The sequence below is a fragment of the Myotis brandtii genome, unplaced genomic scaffold (genome assembly GCF_000412655.1).
Source record: "Myotis brandtii unplaced genomic scaffold, ASM41265v1 scaffold2204, whole genome shotgun sequence".
NCBI classification, from domain to species: domain Eukaryota; kingdom Metazoa; phylum Chordata; class Mammalia; order Chiroptera; family Vespertilionidae; genus Myotis; species Myotis brandtii.
The window spans coordinates 132,885-155,050 of record NW_005358261.1 but is presented as its reverse complement, the minus strand read 5'-3'; the positions used below and the strand labels follow the sequence as shown (position 1 = coordinate 155,050).

The 22,166-nt window shown below is 35.5% G+C and overlaps 1 protein-coding gene across 7 annotated transcripts in view; it reads right to left on the bottom strand.

Annotated features, from left to right (window-relative positions):
- CNOT2 (CCR4-NOT transcription complex, subunit 2) overlaps positions 1-22,166 on the bottom strand; it is a 133,855-nt gene that overhangs the window by 107,932 nt on the left and 3,757 nt on the right. For 2 of the 7 annotated variants that reach the window (XM_014539587.1, XM_014539591.1), the window contains exons 1-2: positions 11,839-11,861; positions 3,817-4,061 (exon numbers count right to left, since the gene is read on the bottom strand). The exons of 3 other annotated variants lie outside the window; for them this stretch is intronic. The gene's annotated coding sequence lies outside the window, so the exon portion shown is untranslated. Of the gene's footprint in view, positions 1-2,101; positions 2,150-3,816; positions 4,062-11,838; positions 11,862-22,166 lie in introns of those variants that run through there. 2 more of the 7 variants (XM_014539588.1, XM_014539589.1) reach the window with 2 other exon arrangements.

Genomic DNA, 22,166 nt, shown 5'->3' with positions numbered 1-22,166 from the left:
GATCACCCTTCAGGGCAAACCAGCCGGCCCCCACCTGTGCACCAGGCCTCTATCCTATATAGTAAAAGGGTAATATGCAAACTGACCCTAACAGCAGAAAGACTGGGAATGACTGGTCACTATGACACACACTGACCACCAGGGGGCAGACACTCAATGCAGGAGCTGCCCTCTGGTGGTCAGGGTGCTCCCACATGGGGAGCTCTGCTCAGCCACAAGCCAGGCTGATGGCTGCCAGTACAGCGGTGGTGGTGGGAGCCTCTCCTGCCTCCTCAGCAGCGCTAAGGATGTTTGACTGAAGCTTAGGTCTGCTCCCTGCTGGCAAGTGGTCATCCCCCAAGGGCTGCCAGGCTGCCAGAGGGATGTCTGATTGCCATCTTAGGCCCAATCCCCTGGGGAGCAGGCTTAAGCCAGCAAGTGGTCACCCCCGAGGGGTCCCAGACTGCGAGAGGGCACAGGCCAGGCTGAGGGACCCCTACCCCCGAGTGCACAAATTTTTGTGCACTGGCCCTCTAGTAAGATAATATTAAAAGCTGACTATAAACTGCTTAGACTCACCAAATGCATGACTGATTATGCTTATCAAATTATCTCAGAAAAAAATGACAGCCACATGATGGGGGAAAGATGTGGCTTCTTATAAAAAGTAATTAAAAAGTTGCTCTTAACATGAATTTAACAAGTCAATTACATATTAAAATACATTTTTATCTCAAAACTAATTATTTTTATAGTTTTCCTCAGAGACTATTAAAATAAAGTTTAAGTAAAAAGCAGAAGAGAATAATTACAGCTATAATTTGAAGCAGACAACATAATAGTCAGTGAGCACTAACTAAATGGATATTTTCCCAACCCCTCAAAGTTTAGTTTTTGTGAAAGACAAAAGGACAACTGGTACATGTGGCATGATGGACATGGGAATGGCCAGAGATGCTCTGCAGAGCACTGGTACCTGATTGTCCTGTCTAAGGCACTAACACTGAGAAGAGACAACAGACATATCTATAGAGGACACAAATAGGCTAAAGAATTTACATCATTTTTTTTCAGAGGATGCTTATCAAAATCACCTTATGAGTGTTTAAATATTGCTTCCCTTTCATTGCCCCTACTTTAATTAATTGGTCAAGGATGCAACCTGTTCACCAGATGCTTTTTAAAATGCTCTTAGTGATTCTAATGTATAACTTCCAAGGTTCAGCCTATACAGGAAAGTGAAATTCCAAAAATGTTTTCACCTCAGCATTAAGTAGTGAGCAAAAAGAAACACTGCAAATTTATAAATTGATGTCTTATGTATGCCAATGTACCCTTTCCTTGCCTTTTCTTTACTCTACCTGAGAAATAATGCTTAAACATTATTTTTAAGGCCTTAAACATTAATATTTAAGGTGGTTTGTTTGTTTTTTTAAAAGATTACTTTTTTTGTTGTTGTTGTTTTTTAAATATATTTTATTGATTTCTTACAGAGAGGAAAGGAGAGGAATAGAGAGTTAGAAACATCGATGAGAGAGAAACATTGATCAGCTGCCTCCTGCACACTTCCTACTGGGTATGTGCCCTCAACCAAGGTACATGCCCTTGACCGGAATCGAACCTGGGATCCTTGAGTCCGCAGGCCGACGCTCTATCCATCGAGCCAAACCGGTCAGGGCTAAAGTGGTTTTTAAGCACAAGATCTCTATTGTTGAAATACATACATTGTAAGTTCAGAAGTGGAAAATATTAAAAAGTAGGTGCAAATATTACAGTAAAACTTCTTCGTAAGAAATTTCTAACAAAAAGTTCCTCTAATGTTCAATACTTAGGTTTTAAAATATGCCCAAGGTCAACATTTCTTCCTAGAAATGTAATATTAACTATCATTTGCCAACTATTGGGCACTGTGCACTAAACTCTACTTTCTTTCTTTCACTCTTCACAATAATTCTATAAGGTAGATATTACTATCCCTTTTAAAATATATATATTTTTTACTGATTTCAGAGAGGAAGAGAGAGGGAGAGAGATAGAAACATCAATGATGAGAGAGAATCATTGATTGGCTGTCTTCTACCCTACTGGGGATCGAGCCCGCAAACCAGGCATGTGCCCTTACCAGAATCGAATCCAGGACCCTTCAGTCTGCAGGCCGATGTTCTATCCACTGAGCCAAAGCAGCTAGGGTTCTATCCCTTTTTTAAAGATGAGAAAACAAACTTTGAGAATAAGAAAATTATACAAGGTTAAGAACTAATAAGTTAGAATTAACAGGGCCAAAATTTGAGCTCATGTCTATGTAACTTGAATTCAGTCTTAGCCATATATTTTGCTCTCTCTCATATACTGGCATGCTAGATATCTCAGATATGTCATACATATCATATGTACATATAATATCTATCCTATCAACTATGGCTTTATGAAAAATGAAGTCATTTCAAGAAATTCCAGCTAAGTACTTCTGCTTAAATGTCTCACTACTCTGCTATAAAAAAAAAAAAATAGCAAAGGGGAGACACGTAACAGACATTAATCAGCTAGACATTGAAAGTTCAGAAAGAACCTGATCAGGATGTAGAGTGACCACAATATTCTTTCAGGACAGCTTTAGACCCCAAGCAGAGAAAAAAACAGGCACTTGTCATAAGGCAAACATTGTTCTGATACATTGTTTTGTTTAGTTTTAAGGCTGGCAGATTACACTATCAATCAAGGTCTTCGTATCTATCGAAGTCATAGAAATAAAGCAGTGTATCTTATTTATACACAATTCTTTAAGAAGGGAGCTTCAAAAGTCCTTCAGAAGTCCACTTTCTATATCTTTATTACCAGCACCTTCATTCAGTCCTTAATTATTTCTTCCCTAATTGGTCTCCCTTCTTCTATTCTTTCCTATAAGAACTATGGAACAGACAATTTGGTCTAGGTACCAAGGCATTTTGACATCTAGGAGTCAGAAAGATTAGATGCAACAAGCAAAAGGAAATAGAGAAGGAGCCAGTGAGGGAGATGAAAATCAAAGACAATGTGTTAAACATCTTGAAAGTTTATGGGGGAAAAGTGGTTCAAGGAATATTGAAACTGTTTCAAATGATGTTATTAAAAATGAGAATTTTTGAATCTAACAATATAAAAGCCACTTGTTAATCTTGATAAGAGTAATTTTTTTTGGTGGAATGTAAAAATAAACGCACTTACTGGTTTGGGTTGACAAAAGAATAGGAATAGAAAAACTAGAGACAAAATATAAAGATCTTTTTTTTTTTTTCCCAAGGAGTTTTGCCATAAAAGGAGGAAAATGGGAAATGGGTGAAGGAAAATGTGGAGGTGAAGGAAGCCTTTCAAGATCAGAAAACTTATAGCATAAAGGAGAAAGCTGATGACACTAGAGGGTGAAGAATTACTTTAAGCAGATGTGGATGAAATTTATAAGAGAGAATGGTCTTAGGCAAAAGGACATATCAATGGAAATGGAGAGATAGTAAATGAGTATAGATTTAGGTAGGTAGATATATCTAGAACTTTCACAAGTATGGAAGTTCTCATCAGGTTTTTCCTATTTTCTTAGTAAAATAATAAGAAATGAGGTCATTAGCTGAAAGTAGGAGAGAGAAGAGAGGTAATAGTGCCAAGTAACACTAAAGGTCCACTTGAGATCAATGTTCATTGCTGTACTCTTTTTCAACCCATGCAGCTTAAGGAAAGCAGTGTTAAGCAGAGGTGGATTTAACCAAAGCTTGCAGTAAAATTAAGCATGAGATAGGCAGTGCTATTAAGGGTATAGGCAAAGTAGTGATTATGGGTAAGAAAAGTAGTAAGGGCATATCTTACCATTTGCTTGCCACAATGGCTTTCTTTTGTGATTCTCAAACACATTAAGTCAGTTTTCAACTTAGAGTCTTTACAGTTGCTGCTCCTTTTCAATGATGTTCTCCCAAATCTCAAATGCTAGGCAGTTTCTTGACATTAACTTTTCTGCTTAACTATCTGTCTTCAGAGAGGTCTTCCCTGAAAACTCACTATTTGAATTTTGTCCTCATTTGTTTGTCTGTCTCCCCAGCCTTAGAATGTAAGCCCTGAAAAAGAGGAACCATGTCTATTCTGCTTATCACTATTAATTTCAGTACCTAAAATAGTATCACATAACATATACTCTTTTGTTGAATACATGAACCACATAAAATATACTTAATCCTTTACTAATTTTATGAAAACATCATTTTCCTTAAAAGGACCGCACCAGAAGCATCTTATATGATTAGAAGAACAAGATCAATAATCAAGTTTATTTTATTTTACTTTAGAAGGTTAATTTTTATTAAAAGATGGCCTTTGCAAATAATTTCCCCCAAAATACATACTTTTAAAATATAATGTGCATTTACTCCCCTTGATGTTTTGATGCAGGACCATCCTTTTCTTTGAGTTTAAGATTACTAACTGTGTTTTTACATGATCTTTTTATATAAATCACATCAATGATCTATCTTTTAAGATTTCTAGTATTGATATGGTTTAAGTTCAACAAGATCTTAAAAGGGGTTTAATAACACAAACTTTCTGAATTTTTACAAATGTTTTATTTTTAAATAATTGTCTCACTATAGCAGACACTCCTAGATGACATGACTCCCTAATAGTCTTCCCTTGTGACCACCACAGTTTTCCAGATGTTCAACCTTTCCCACATGAATTAAGGGGAAATGCTGGTCAAAGCCAAAATAATAATGCATGTGTGTGCGCGCGCACACACACACACACACACACACACACCCCCTTGCCAGTAATTGGTTTATGAAACGGCATTTGAACCAATTCTGGTTAGTGAGACATGAGGGGAAAACTGGTGGTAAGGATTTAGAAAAAAAGGGGGGAGGGAGAAATCCCTCTTTCCCCCTGCATAGCCATCTTGTAACCAGGATGACAGCTAGTTTATGAATAATCTGACACTCTAACAATGGCAGAACAGAGAGATGGAAAGAATTTGGCCCTGGTACTAATCACTTAGCTGCTGCATTAACCAACACAAAAACTGCCATTCCTCCAGATATGTGAAAAAATAAATATTCTTTACTGTTTAGTCAGTTGAAATAAAAGTTTCCTAAACCTTTAGGCTTATCCAAAACTAACTCTTTAGTAATTTTTAAAGCACTTTTTGTAAAGCCATTCCAAAGCTTTTCATTAAAACAGTTCTTTCTACACTCATATTTCATTATTTTAGATCATACTTAAACTAAAAATCACGTTAACACTGTGTGAAAACAATGGACTCTTGGGCATATAACTAACCTGGTAGGGAAAAGGGAAAAGAAAGAGTAAACTAGTTATTCACTAGCTATAAGTGCTCAGAATACTCTGGACTACAGGATTTGATAGCAATGATTTGAAAGAACATGTCATTTAAATGGAGGTTTGTTAAAAACATTAGTCACAAACACACTTCTGTATATAGAATAGATTCTGTCTATAACAAATATATATTTGTCTACAGTGGGCAGAGGGGCAGCTAATAAGTCCTATAAAAACTTAGGACATATGATTCTAAGAAAAAAATTAAAATGAGAGTAAACCTAGAGTCAAACAAGTATGAGTCTATTTAATTTAAACTCCAGTCAAGTGGTAAAGAGAATATAGAAACTATACCCCAGTATGTATTGTTTTACTGCTAATGAATTGAGAATAGTGACAAAATTCCACAGTTCAAAATGTTCACACAATACAGATAAAATGTACTATTTGCTTATTTGTGTAACAGCCAAATTCCATTTTATTATGTGCATATTAAAGATACCTATAACACTTTGCTACTTATAAGGGATAGTTGTATATACTTGTAAGAAATATTAACTAGACAAATTATCTCAAAGAGAAATTCACCAGATATTTTGAAATAATTATTCAGAATTAAAACAGCCTAAGATCCTTGATACTAATAATTATACTTTTAAAATGACTTCCAAAAATACTTAATGAGCTCTAGTGTATACCAGGTAGTAAATAAAGGTGAATTAAAGAAAAATGCCCATAAGAGACACACAGCTGGCCCTAGCCAGTTTGGCTCAGTGGATAGAGTGTTGGCCCATGTACTGAAAGGTCCTAGGTTCGATTCCGGTCAAGGGCACATACCTCGGTTGCAAGCTCGATCCCCAACCCTGGTTGGGGTGTGTGCAGGAGGAAACCAATTGATGTGTCTCTCACTCATTGACGTTTCTCTCTCTGTGTTTCTCCCCCTCTCTTCCACTCTATGTAAAATTCAATGGGAAAATATCCTCAGGTGAGGATTAAAAAAAAAACTAACACAAGAAAAAACAAAAAGAAACACATAGCTGAAAAATTTATTTCTGAAATAAAAACTCTATTTGTACATATCCTGGAGTCAGAAATCATGTTTCCTAATTATTCTCCATAGTTATAAAACACTAAATAACACAAAGTTACAAATGGCAATAATATTCACATCTTTAATAGTAATATTAATTCACTTAAAATGTATTTTATATTAAACATAATTTATGTTTACCTAAAACACATAAAGGTACTAAATTGAATGTGTTGTTAGACTGATAAGAATAGTTCTTAACTTGGCTTCTACAAATCCTCAGTCTATTGATTGAATGCAGAGGGTGCATGAATTTGAATAGGAAAATAATCACATCTTTATTTTATTAATCTCTAATTGAAATTAAGTATTTCTTTAACTAAAATGTAAATAAGATGTAAGAGTGGCATTACCTGCACTTGTGATTTTGTTACTAGTAGAAACCACAGATATTTTCATATCACTTTGGTTGCTAAATTTCAAATTTTAATTTAGGCTCATTACTAGTTCAAAAATTACTGCATCACTTGACTCTGTTGATATGCACATTACTGACTTTATTTATTTGATATTTAAAAAACTGTATTCTAATATAATTGGTATCATGGTAAGTATTTAATTTTGCATAATTAAAATATTATTTTGAGAAGGGGTCTACATGCATCACCAGAAAACCTAAGGGGTTCATGACCCAAAACAGGGTAAGAACACCTGGATTAGACGATCAGCTCATGGGTTAGGTTGTTTGTAGAGGGTTAACAGAAAGCACAGTATTTTAAGAACTGGAAAAAGCCTCAGATCACATTGTGGTCTGGTGGAAGCAAGTGCCTTGTTCAAGGTCACTCACACACCTTAGTAGTGATAGAACCAGAGAAAACAGAATCCAAATTTTTTGGCTCATAATACAAAGCTAAATCAACTTAGATGTGATTTGGCTATAAGAAAGCAGAACAGGACAAAGACAACTCTGCAAATAGATGCCAAAAGGTTATTAGGGAAAGAAATAAATTACACAGAAAGAGCTAGTTTGAAAAAGAAAACGATGGGTTGAGGTGTTAAAGCATTTTGAAAATGAATTCTATAGCATGACATGCCAATTCAAATGCTGAAAAAGACGTCAGAAAACAAATAGGTGACTTTCTTTGCATACTGAACCCATAGAAACATTCCAAACATCTGAATATTCCCAATGTTATTAAAATAAGCGGTCTCTCCCATTTTTCTTAAAACATGCACCTTCATCTGTTTGTTTTTTTTTCCACTTTATAGAGACATGGGTAAAGTGAAAATTTTACTTTCCTCCTGATCTACGATAAGAAGTGCAATAGTAAGGTGTTGGTTTCAAATAACAGTTGGTATCAATGTCAAGGAAACAGAAAGCAGGGACTGTGAAAAACTGGAGAGTCTGTGAACAGCATAAAGAAGGTTGTTGCTACTACTCAAACCTAGCTAGATGCTACCAAGAAAAGAACTGTCAACTCAGAATTCTAGATGGAACAAAAGTATCCTTCAAAAATGAAGGTGGCCTTGGTCGGTGTGACTCTGTTGAGCATCGTCCCATGCACCAAAAAGTCGCTGATTCCATTATTGTGAGGACACATGCCCAGGTGTGGGTTTGATCCCTGGTCGACAAGGTATTAGAGGCAACTCGATGTTTTTCTCTCTCTCCTCCCCACTTCCTCTCCCTCTAAAATCAAGATAGATAGGTGATAGATAGATAGATAGATAGACAGACAGACAGACAGACAGACAGACAGATAGACAGAGAAAGGTGAAATCGCACTGGCCAGGTTGCTCAGTTGGTTGGTCTTGATATGCCAAGGTTGTGGGGTCAACACTTGGTAAGAACACATACAAGAATCAATCAATGAATGCATAAATAAGTAAAACAACAAAATGATGTCTATTTGTCTCTCTTCCCCTTACCCTACCCCTTCTACTCTCTCTAAAATTAGTAAGAATTAAAAAAAAAAAATAAGTTTCATTCTTTAAAAAAAATGAAGGTGAAATAAATTTTCAGATGAAAGGAAACTAAAATAATTCATCATGAGCAGACTTGTTCTAAAGGAAATTGCTCTGGACAAAGAAAAATAATGCCAGTAGGAAACTTAGAATTTCAAGAATAAAAAATATCAAAATTGGCAAATATGTGGATACATGCAATAGACCAGGAGTTAGCAAACTTTTTCTATAGAGGGCCAACCAGATAGTAAATATTTTTAGGCTTTGCAGGCCAAACAGTCTCTGTTGTTACTAACCAATTCTGCATTATAGCACAAGAGAAGCCACAGGAAATATATAAACAGGTGAGATGTGACTGTATTTCAACAAAACTTTATTTACCAAAGAAGGTGGCAGGCCAAATTTGGCCTGCAGTCATAGTTTGCCAATCCCTGTGACAGACTATTCTTTTCTGTTTAAATTCTTTAAAGTAAGTATAATAATTTAAAACAAAATTTACATCATTGTCTGAAGGGGTATTCAAACCATATAGATAACCACTACCCTGCCCTCTTATTACCAAATTAAAGTTTCCTTACTAAGTTGGAGTTTTTCTGCAAGAAATTTAAATCATATATGAACTTTCAAATGTTATGTACATACTTTTTATAATCTAGTAATTGAATTATATCTTCTCAACTAAAGAACTAGTCCTAAGTAAAGAAAGCTGCCACTCTTAGTATCATAACTCAGAGCAGTTGATAAATCTGGTGACTTCTGGCATTGCAAAAGAAACATAGTGCAGTGATTTTCAAACTATGAACTCTAATAGTGGGCCATAAAATCAACCAGTGGGTCAAAACTAGCATGTTTAAAAACATGATATCTATATATATAAAAGGCTAATTGTCTGTCAGTCCGACCTGTAGCTATGACCACCAGGGGGCAGACACTCAATGCAGGAGCTGCCATGAGGCGCACTGGCCATTTAAAAATAAACGGCACCACAGACCCGGCACCAACAAACCAACACTCAGCTTCCCTCAAGTAGGACACAGGCCCGCCACCACCCCAGAGCAAGACCCCATGACACAAAATGCGGCCCACAGCCCAGCTTAGCCCGGAAACAGTGGCTGTGGGTGCCAGGTAATGCCGTCACATAGCAACGCCCGGCTTCCTCTCTCTAGTGACTAGCATCCTTGGAGTTTCTTCAGCCAAGTATCAGGACTTGCTTTATAGCCAGGTGCAAACATCTCACACTTTAACCAAATGTCTGTGAAGGGTTTTCCCGTGCCTCATCTCATTTGATCCTCACAGAAGTCCTGGAGTAGGTAGATAGGAGACGTGGTAGAATCCTATTTTCTTTTCATTAGCAAGAGGTGAATAGCGATATTAAAATATTTCTTCTAATTAATTTCCTTTCAATGTGCACGAATCCATGCACTGGGACACTAGTATAACGTAAAATACCTGAACGGATACTGCAGTAAGATAATTGTTTTCTGAGTCTTCTGCCCTCGCCCCGCCCCCCAGTCATACACAAGTGAATGAACTCACCCTGACTCCACACTACGGATCCTGGTTTAAGGAAAAAAAAAAAAGTAAAATCTCTAGAAGTATGCTTGAGCAAGAATGATAGTGTAATGAAAAACACACACACACACACATCACAAGCTATGAAGTCAAAGACCTAAAAAAAAAATCTTCATTCTGCCACTCATTAGCTATATGACCTTGGAGAAGTTATTTGCACAAGTTATTCTATAGAACATTTATTAAAATGGGAAGAATTTGGCTAACTTTGTATAACAATTGTGAAGAGTATATATGAGATTACTTTACCCGGAGCAAAAGCCAAAGTCCTTGTGAAGGCTTATAAAATCTTTCCTGACTTGTCTCTCGCCCCCTACCTCCTTTTCTATACCCATCTCCCCTTCTTTCCCATTTCACTCCAGCCACATAGACTTCCTTGTGATTTTCCAATCATAAGATATCAAATCCTATGACACCCTCTCTCACGGACATTTGCTCTTGGTTGTCTTCCCTTCCTGGAACCCCTTTCTCCCGGATATGCACAGAATTGCTGCCTCACCACAGTCGTACACAATCACCTTCTAGAGGAGAAATTCCATAACCAGCCAATTTAAATCTGGATCTCATATACAGGGTGGGGCAAAAGTAGGCTTAAGTGAGTATGTGAAACACGGTTTATTCTTGTATTATTATTTATTAATTATTGTATTATTTTACATATGAATAACTATAAACCTACTTTTGCCACACCGTGTATATCAAGCATGTCAAACTCGTGGCCTGTGGGCCACAACGAATATTTTTGCAGCCCAGCCAATATAATGGTATGTAAGAAACGTTTTAATAAAAATTTCATTTTTTACAATATCCTGTTATACATAATCATAACAAACTACAACATTCGCTAATGACTGATTACTATAGTAATGTTGCATTCATTTCCCTTACACGCCTCTGCGCAGGCGCACCATTTCTCTTCACTAATACTAGCAACAAATATTTTAGCAGCTAATTGCCACGTCATTAGTCTTGGACTGTCTTGTTTGGTGTGCGCAACAGGAAATATTTTGCTTTCGGAGAACAAGAAAAATAGGTTTATTTGCGTTACGCTTATTAATTTGTGCAATTATTCAGTGTCTGGTAAGTTAATGTTCAAGAAAAAATATTAATTTTTATTAAAATGTTCTATTATTTTATGTTCACGATTACTCATTTATTTCAGCCCTTTGTATTCAGCATGTCTCTATCAAAATAAACCTACGTTTCTATGAAAATTGAAACTGTTTTTTTTTTGCAGCCCACATAAACTTAAACCTTGTTTATTTGGCTTGTGTTAGCCTTTGAGTTTGACATGCTTGGTGTATATACTTCATACTCCCTTGGTCTCTTTTCTCTATACCCTTACCACTATCTGCCATACCATCTTTTATTTTTTACTCTGTACACTCTATATTTTCTTAGAACAGTACCTGGTACATAGAAGTTAAATAATTATCGAATGAATAAATAACATATAGAAAGTACCTAATACAGTACTTTAACATTATTTTGCCTACCCCCCCCATTAAGCAAACAACTTATTCTTTTCAAATTCATCCATGAATATCAAATTGAAGGCCTCTTAAGCATATGCTTAAGAAAATGGTAAAAAAATAAATCCAGTTTAACATTTAACATAACATCTTAGCTACATTTTTTAGTGTTGATACAGTAAATTAAATTAGGCAAAAATCCTCTTAACCATTTACATTGTTATTTTATCCAGTCTGACCTGCTTTGTGCTCAATTTTGGTGTAGTACTTCTTTATGTTAATCTCACTTCATATTCGTGTGATATTAAATACTTTTTCCCCCCAGGAAATAGAATGATTTGGGAGGGGACCAGAATCAGGATAACTGTCATTTTATTCTTATTCTTTTTTTTTTTTTTTTTCCCAGAGGGGAAGGGGGAAGGGGGGGGAGAGAGTTAGAAAAATCGATGAGAGAGAAACATCAATTCAGCTGCTTCCTGCACACCCCCCACTGGGGATGTGCCCGCAACCAAGGCACATGCCCCTGACCGGAATCGAACCCGGGACCCTTCAGTCCGCAGGCCGGCGCTCTATCCACTGAGCCAAACCGGTCAGGGCTATTCTTATTCTTATTAAAATAAAAGCTATAAACAGAAAACACATAGAACACAAAATAATAGAAAATATTCACTATTCAGAAAAACAAAAAATACAAAATTTTCAAGTTATAAGCTTACATTTTTAAAATTCAGGACTTTTTTTTTCACACAACTGTAATCAGTGCCATTGACAATAAAATGAAAAAGACAATTCACACATAACTGGTGAAAATGTAAACTGGCACAGCCTTGGTATAAGAAAAAAGCAAGTAAATATTAAAAGCTTTGGAAAATAACCTTTCATACATTCAACAAATACTTGCCAGTCCCTATATGAGGCTTCAAATACACATCAGTGAGCATGACTGATTTGATCTCTATATATGATCCAGTGATGGAATGAAGACTAAAACTGAAAAATGCTAGAAATCAAAGAAACTTAACTTCTTTTTCTGTGCTAATTGACATATTAGAAATAAAGATAAACTTTTTCTGAAATAGTATTAAAACCCACAGTCAATTTTGTAAAAGCGAAAATACGTATATTTGCCATGGCTTAAGATTTTAGCAAGTATATTTGCCCAAGGCTGGCATACAGTTTAGGATGTAGACTATTCTGAAGAATGAATTCTCTAGTTACTTCTTGTTAATTTCAGCAAAAAGCCTTTATTATTAAACCTTTTCCAAATGTGTTAAAAAATTATCTTTTTCTTAGAAACAGTAAACATAATGAACATAAATCACATTTGACACATGAGCATACTGCCGTGCCTGACAATCATTATTAAAACCATCAAAAATTACAAAGGGGCATATCGTGATCAGGATATGCAGATCTCCTAGAAGTTTACAAGTTTTATATTACAGTGTAAGTTTTATAAATAAGTTTACTGGTATGAGTGAGTTGTCTTTATTATATTTTAAATTATTTGCCTTAGTTGATATGAAAAAAATGGAGGAACAACCTGAGGATTCAGGGTAGCACAATTCTAGTTTCTAGAGTTTTAGTATGTGAAAGTATAAACAGAAAAAAGCATTTTATGTGAAAGCAGCTTTTTAATAATACGAGATTAATCAGCAGACTTCACAAGCACATATCAGTAACTAGATTTTATAAGGGTTCCTTCAATGTACAACAATCATTTTCCAAATTCATCACTCTGTGATTCACTTTCCTTACTTTGCTACTGCAGCTACTTAGTACTAGTCTGCTTTCCTAATATGGTATTTACTTTAATGCTTCAAAAGGTTCAGTAGGCATGAGATCTTAAGAGATTTAAGGGAGGGGGAAAAAAACAGTGAAAGTTATTCACATTACATACACAAAGTACAAAGAATATTTTCAAACTATTGCACTGACATTCTCAATACTCTAATTATAAATTACAAATTAATTTCATTTGTAAGGAAAAATAGGAATGATGTCAAGAAAAATGTCCAGCTAAGAATGATAAAGAGAAAGCACACAAATACCGCTACAAAAATTTGGAAGAACCCAAGGAATATTTACAATCTTTCATCCTAATGACAGAATGAAGATGAGGCCAACTTCCTGCTATTCCTATCTATATATATTACACACAGAAAATATCAGGACTTCAGCAAGCAAAAATATCAATATCAATTGGTCTATTCTGATGATCATAGCAGAATCATTTTCTCCCTCTTCACATCCTCCCTCCCCCAAACCCAATAAGCCAGATATTTAATTTAATAAAGGGCAAACCACATAAATGCAGCAGTAGCACAAGGTAAAAAATGAATAAATGAATCACACAACTTAAGAAACTACTAGTTTCATTACAACCACTAATAATAAGGCATCATCACCATAACACTCTCACATAATTTACAGTTAACCAAGCACTTTTACTTTCATTACTTCAATTATCATCAGGAACACTATGAGGTATAAATGACTAAAAAGCTGAGGTCCTTAAATATTAACAGATGTGCCCAGGGACATAGCTAATAAATTCATGGAGTCTAAATAAAACCCATTTTCTGAATCCAAGTATGGTGTCTTTCCAAAATAATATAGTATTTCTTCATTAAAAATGAGTATATACTCAAATGTAAATAAATGACCCAACTTTCTCAACTTTCAAAAATTAAGTGATAGGAGCTATGTTAATAATTTCCTCTAAACTTTCTCCAGAATTTTGGAATATTTCCTCTGCATAAAGGAAAAGAGATGGGAACCAAGAGTGCTAAGAGCCTATTGTCAGGTGTTTTATATGATTGTATTTAACTCTCTAAAGAGCCTAAAAGGAGATACTGTATTCATTTTAAGGATACGGAAAAGAGGCATAGAAAAAAACCCACACTTGATATCCATAATGCAACATAACTCAGGTTGTAACTGGTTGACACAAGTCTGTCTGAATCCCAAGCCAATGCTCTCCCCATTAGATTGTTAAATGCCTCTTATGTGCCATGCACCATGCCAAGTGCTTCACAGAGTAATGCTAAGATGTATTTATGTTACTCAAAATACTACACATAGTACTTAACACAATGTCATCTAAACAAAATTCCTGGTAGGAAAAACATGTCTAGATTCTTAAGAACAAACCTGCATCCTTCTTGTTTACATTTACAAACTTTGAACAAAAGAGCACAGTGCACTCTATGAAATAAATTGTGGCTAATTCTCATTTGCCTCAGAAGCTCATCTTTACGGAGCACAGTGCACTCTATGAAATAAATTGTGGCTAATTGTGCCTCAGAAGCTCATCTTTACATAGCAAGTCCCACTCAAAAAAAATTTAAAAAAGAAAAAGAAAAAAGAAGAAAACCTCACACAACCCACAAAAGCCTTTTATTCCTTAAGTCAACTCAATGAGGTAAGTATTGTTGTTTATCCACATTTTTTGAATGAGAACACTTAAGTTTAGAAAAGGTAAGTCACACAGCTAATTAAAAGCAGTACAACGGTAATTCCAATTCCATAGCTGCTACCAGAGACTTTAACAACATCATGTAAAATTCCAACACAATATAACTCTCTTTAATAGGAAATAGTTATAAGTAGCTCCATTTTGTTAAGTCAAAAAGGAACCAAATAGACAATTAGGCAAGCTGGGCAACTCCAAGTCATCACGACAGAATCATTTACTTTTGCTAGTAAAAAAATGCTATATAATGCATGCTCTTCAAAGTAGTAATTTGCTCAAACTGCATTCTTAAGGAATCAATTCCTTCCACTTAAAAACATGCATTTGGGTTCTCTTTTTTTGTATGTCAGAATTAACAAATAATGCTAGCAACCTAAAATAAATGCATAACTAAGGGTTATTCAGTGGTTCTCAACCTTCCTAATGCCGCGACCCTTTAATACAGTTCCTCATGTTGTGGTGACCCCCAACCATAAAATTATTTTCGTTGCTACTTCATAACTGTAATTTTGCTAGTTATGAATCAGAATGTAAATATCTGATATGCAGGATGTATTGTCATTACAAATTGAACATAATTCAAGCATAGTGATTAATCACAAAACTAATATGTAACTATATATGTGTTTTCCAATGGTCTTAGGCGACCCCTGTGAAAGGGTCGTTCAACCCCCAAAGGGGTCGTGACCCACAGGTTGAGAACCGCTGGGTTATATAGTATTGGGAATAACACGTACACACCTTAGCACTGCAAAATAAGCACTTTTAGTAATATATAAGTATCAGCTCCTATGATCGATTATGTCATTAATTCAGAGTTTTTGGTATTATTCTAATTTATCCAAGACTTGTTAAATCTCAAGTCTACAAATAATGTCAAATAACAACATTCAAACTTTGCCTGCCCTGTAACTTATGTAATGAATTCCACCCATTAATGTAAAACTTTGAACTAATAGCACTGGTTTATATATGTAACAAGTTCTCTGGAAAACAAAAACGGAAGTTTTGAAATTATACAGTTAAATAAAAAAAAACACACCTGCCAATATGAATACAAAATACTACTGGAGAGAAAATAATTCTTCAAGAATTTCACAAATACACTATATTACATCATCAAGCTTGAATTTTAATTATAAGTCAACTCTGGAATCTAAAATCTGCCCCTGAAGCACAAATTTGATTATCACATGAATTGTTAAAATAAAAATTTGGTTATTACTCATACTTTAAGAAAGTCTCTCACACTATGGCAAATCCATTCCTTCAACCAACTTCTCATGAGGTCTCAGAACTCCATCAAGAATTTAGCAAAAAGCACTGGCCAGTGTATTCAGTGGTTAGAGCAGCAGCCAGAGAACCAAATGGTCGAGGTTTGATTCCTATTTGATTCCTAGTCCAGGGCACGTACCTGGGTTGCAGGTTCAATCCTGGGCCTGATTGGGGCATGTGCAGGAGGCAACCAATCCATGTGTGTCTCTCACATCCCTCTGTCTCTGTCTCTCTCTCTCTCTCCCCCCACCCCTCCATCCACTCTCTCCAAAAATCAACAAGAAAAAAATATCCTCAGGTGAGGATTATCAACAAAAAACACATAGAAAAAAAAATTAGAGCAAATTACTTAACCATTCTCCAAATCCAGTATATTCTCTGAGGCTTTTTTATATGCAATGCTGATTCTGTACATTCGCCAACCTAGTGAACTCCAAATCATCCTTTCAAACCCAGTTCAAAGGCCACTTCCCTAAAATCAACACATTAACTCTCTCAAGCAAGACTGCTCTATTCTAGCATATATATCCACAGCATGCACCTTAAAAAGTAAACGTGAAGAATTATTCAGTGCACCTATAATAGTGCATGGCAAACAGTAACATTTATTGGACTGTTCAAGGAAATCTGATTGAACATGGAAATCATTACTAATCAATTTCTAAGAAAAAAACTACTATCTAAAACTTGGCAAAACTAAAAAAAAAAACAAAAAAAAAACTCCTAAAAAAAAAGGTTTTATGAGTCTATGCAAAGTTTTAGTTTGTTCTTCTTTATAATTTTCCACTAAGACCCCAATTCCACCGGATCTGGAAAACATTTTTATAGACTCTAAATGAAAAATATTCCCTCCTCCCTATAGCTCTCATAAAATTTATTACAAATTATTGGAGCCACCAAAATATTTTCAGCAGTTTTAAGAAAAGAATTATGTCTTAATCATCTTTCTTTTTCCCCTTTACAATTCACTCCTATTTCGGTAGAAAGCATTAAGTAACTGTTTATAAAAGAACTTATCATCAAACATGCAAAACTTGACCCTCTCTCGGAGCCTTCTATTTTTTCTGCCTGGACAACAATCACCCAGATTTTTGCATGGTTTTCTCCTTTTTAGGTTTCTGCTCAAATGCAATCTCCAGAGAGGTCTTCCCTCATTACCCTACTTAAAATAGTCTCATCCTTCAGCCCTAACCAACTGCTATACTCTTATCTGCTTTACTTTCTTCATCATAATTATCACTATATAAAATTGTTTAGTTGTTTGCATGTTTGTTATATCTTCCCCTCTAAGATATTAGTTCCATGAAGGCAGACTTGTCTTATTATCATATATATCCAGCACAAATGAAATGCCCACAAGAGAATAAACAATTACTAAAGGATTTAGTTGGAAACAGGTAGAATTCTAACATCCAACCAGTAGAACCTAAAATTTAAATTAAAACAATTTGTATCCAAATGCCACTAAAAACAAGTAAATTCTATAAATTTTGCATCTGCAGAAAGAACTCTTTTTTAAAAACACAGATTTTAGGTTGGAAGTGACCTTAGAGATCAAGTCCAGTGGTTTCAAACTATGCTTTAAAATACCCTAAGAGGTCAAATTCCCTGAAGCACTGGACCGTAATTGTTTATATATAGATACACACTAAAGGCCTGGTGCACGAAAATTTGTGCAGTAGGGGAGTCCCTCAGCTCAGCTCAGCCTACGCCCTCTCGCAGTCTGGGACCCCTCCAGGGATGTCCACCTGCCAGCTAGGCCCATTCCCTGGGCTGGCAGTCAGACATCCCTCTGGCAGCCTGGGAGCCCTCAAGGGATGTCCGACTGACGGCTCCCATGGGGAGCGGGCCTAAGCCGTCAGTCGGACATCTTTAGCACTACCAAGGAGGCGGGAAAGGCTCCCACCACAGCCGCTGCGCTCACAGCAGTCAGCTCGGCTTATGGCTGAGTGGAGCTCCCCCTGTGGGAGCACACTGACCACCAGGGGGCAGCTCCTACGTTGAGCGTCTGCCCCTGGTGGTCAGTGCGTGTCATAGCGACCGGTTGTTCTGGCCATTCCGCCGTTAGGGTCAATTTGCATATGATCCTTTTATTATATAGAATACACACATCTATTTTAGAATGTGTGATTTACACACATACAGAACAAAAAAGCATATTATACAGTCATGTGTGGCTTAACAAAAAGATACATTATGAGAAATGCCTCATTAGATTATTATCTTTGTGAGATTATAGAGTGTAACTACACAAACCTGGATGGTACAGTCTACTACAAACTTAGGCTATATGGCATATAGCCTACTGTTCCTAGCCTACAAACCTGTATAGCACATTAATGTACAAAACAATGCAACATTAAATCAAGCACAAGAGAAAATAATGCAATGAAAAGATGCAATAAACATGAGACTACTGCTGGCATAACATGGCACACTATTTTACAGCAAACTTTTTCTATAAGTAGAAAGAGTAACTCTAAAATAATAAAAAGTATAATACAGTAAATATACAAACCACTAACACGGTTATTATTAAGTATTATGTATTGTACATACAGGGTTGGGGCAAAAATAGGTTTCATGTAGTTGAGTACATGGAAAAGTTTATTCTTGTATTATTTATTATTATATTATTTTCCATATGAACAACTGTAAACCTACTATTGCTCACTGCTGTAGTTGTATGTGCTATACTTTTATATGACTATCAGCATCACCATGTGATGTAATGCGCTGTGCTACGAATTCAGGATTTGTGTGGGAATTTTTCAGTTTCATTATAATCTTACAGGACCACTGCTGCATATGCAGTCCATCATTGACCAAAATGACATAATGTAGCCTATGACTGTACATCAAATTTAAACACTTTGAAAACTGCTATCTCTGCTGCCAGGTTAAATAGTTTTGCTATAGACCTCAAATAAAGTTTGGCTTGACATGTCTATGAATCTATCTATAATTTCTCACAAATGTGTATAGATTAGAAAGGTTACAGCTCAATTTTTTCTAATCTAAAACCAGACATGCTCACACATAAAATTATAAAAACTCCACTCCTGAAGCACTACTCTGTGCATTAAATCAAGGCAAACCTCAAGGCATATCTGCTCAGCACATAATCTTCCTGCAAAATAATTGGGCAATAAGTAAATTTAGAAAATGTGGCATGAGTGTGATTACCTATTGTCATTACAACAGAATTATTACTTAAAGTTTTGGTGTTTCTTAATAAATTTTTATCTTTAAATATATGAACAGCTGATGTATTTTGCCAGAAAGTCAAGCTTTAAACAAAAATTTCCTACTACTCCTCTTTCAAACTCCTGTTATTATTTTAATTAAATTATTCTGAATCTGCAAGACGATGTTAAAACAAAAACAAACCTTCTACTTACACTGACATATAGAGTAGCATTAAGTGAAAAAGGTATTAGATGCTGAGTCCAGTCTAAGGATAAAATAGCCTCCTTCATTCCCAATTATGAATTGTCATAGTAATCAAGACAGCTTGATTGTCTTACCTTTATGTTAATGTTAAAATTTAACCTTATTTTGCCCTGGCCAGCCTGGCTCAGTGGTTAGCGTGTCAGCCTGTGTAAAGGGGGGACTTGGGTTCAATTCCTGGTCAAGGGCATGTACCTGAGTTACAGGTTCCATCCAGGCCCAGTCAACCAATTGACATGTCTATCTCACATCTATATTTCTTTCTCTCACTTTCCTCTCTCTCTCTCCCCGCTTTCCCCCCTCTCTTCCACTCTCTTTACAAAGCAGTGGAAAAAAATATCCACAGGTGAGGATGAACAACACAAAACAAAAATAATAATAATTTAACTTTATTTTTAAAATTAACATCAAAATGACAACCATATAAAATTGAGATGAAGTAAAGTATTTTGCAAGCTGTAAATCATTTTTAAAATATTAAATACTAAAATTAAGCCAAAAGGAATCAGGTACTTTGAATGGCATGGTAAACTTATGGAATATTATTTGACCAATCTATGAAAGACTTTTACAAACCAAAAATTAAATACAAAATTGTATGTAGAAGTATTATAATTTACAATGTAAAAAGTAATACAAATACATACTCCTGCCAGATGACAGAAAACCAAATGTTCCTCTCCCAAATACAGTGTATTACATAATCAGTCATTACATTTTGTCCAGATGCTGAAACAAAATGCAGTTATGTTTCAACATCCAAATATACAAATTAAAAAACTGTGTATCAATTTTTTTTGGGGGAACAAAAAGCAGATCTACTCATTGCTACCTAAACTGCCAGGACACATAATTTTCTCTTGCTTATTTTATCATTCCTTGGCAAAGTAAAAATTTACTAAGTGTGCATTCTTATGTACTCTCACATCAGAAAAGATACTTCAACTCAGCAAAAGCAGAGAAAGGATTGATGTCCTGAGTAATGAATCGAGTTCTCTTTTAAAAAATATACCCTCTTGCCCTGGCTGGGTGGCTCAGTGGTTGAGCGTTATCACGTACACCAAAAGGTTGTGGGTTCAATTCCCAGTCAGGACACATACCTAGGTTGCAGGTTCGATCCCTAGTTGGGGCGCATGTGGGAGGCCACTGACCAATGTTTCTCTTTCTCTCTCTCTTCTCTGAAAAATTAAAAAATAATAATAAATACCCTCTCTGTATCTTTAGCAGTTTTTAGTCATTATAAAGTCTCTGAAAAATATATAAGCAAATAAAACAAAAGGCATGATTTCTAAAATCTAAGTTAAATGTTAGCATCTCCTCTAAATACAACTGGGAGTCATTACCCTGTTTTGATTTCTATATCTCAAAAAAAGGGGAGGGAGGGACAAAACTGGTGTATAATCTCTTATTCAAACTCTTAAAGGCCAGGTTTATCTCGAACTGCAATTTTTCAGATTTTAGAAAGTTAAAATAGCATATATATTATATATGAACATGGTTAAGCAATGGTAAATATGTCACCATGTAACTATAAATACAAAATATCTCCTTCAACCAATGACCTTAGTGACCTTAGCCATACAAAATACAGTAAGATATATAGATCTAAACACTCTGCCAGAAGCACTTTATTACTAACATCCTTCCCTTAGTCCTGCACGCACTCTACACACATTTCTCTAAGAAGCTGGTTATCTGTTTTCCATAGATAATTTAGAAACAAAACTATAAGGACTCAAAGAAGTGAAGGAATGCAGGATGGTCTTCTCCCATCCCCTTCCAACCAGTCTGAGATGTACACTGGGAAGCAGAGCACTCTGACAGCATTAAGTGTCAAATGACAATCTGGCACCTGTTCTGTTTATTGCATATTTATCGATACCTACTAAGCACTGTGCACTAGAGAAAATACTAGAAATGTAAAGATAAACAGGACAAGTACTACCTCTTAGGTGCTTACAGTCCAGTGGAGGTTATAGTGGATAATGGGGTTGGACAGTAAATTACAATACAGTATGACATGTTCAATAAAAGCAGTATGGGGGCCAGCTAAATTTTCATTAAGAAAGCGACACCAATACTTTAAACAATAAAAAATAAATTCATATGAAAGTATAAAAAAGAAAGCGACACCTGAGTAGAGTTTTGAAGAATAAGAAGTCTGTAAAACAACAGAGAAGAGATAGTAAAAATATCCCTCCCCCATACACACCTAAATACATTCACCTGAAAGGAAAAAAAAAGAGAGGAACACTTTCATAGTAAGTTGCAAACATGTCCAAAATATCTAGTATATAAACAGACTTGGATCCTGAATCTAAGCATATATAACACATTAAAGTGTATTCAGAAAAGGGAAATTTTCTTTTCCCTCCTCGATAATTCATTTTGCATTTCCATATTATATAAGTTATGGGTCTTACAAAAAAATATAACATTACAAACCATTTTATTAGTTCCAAATAAAGCATACCCCCAAGTGATATACCTGGAAATTTGCATCTGTATTTCAGAGAACAAGCTGTTAGAAATTATTTTTCTAGGTCATCCTTATAGACAAAGTAAATAAATGAACAAGCCACATCAGTGTGACTTGTCATAAGAAAGGAGTCTTTAAAGTTTAAAAAAAGGAAGCCAAGTTAAAAAAAAAAAACCC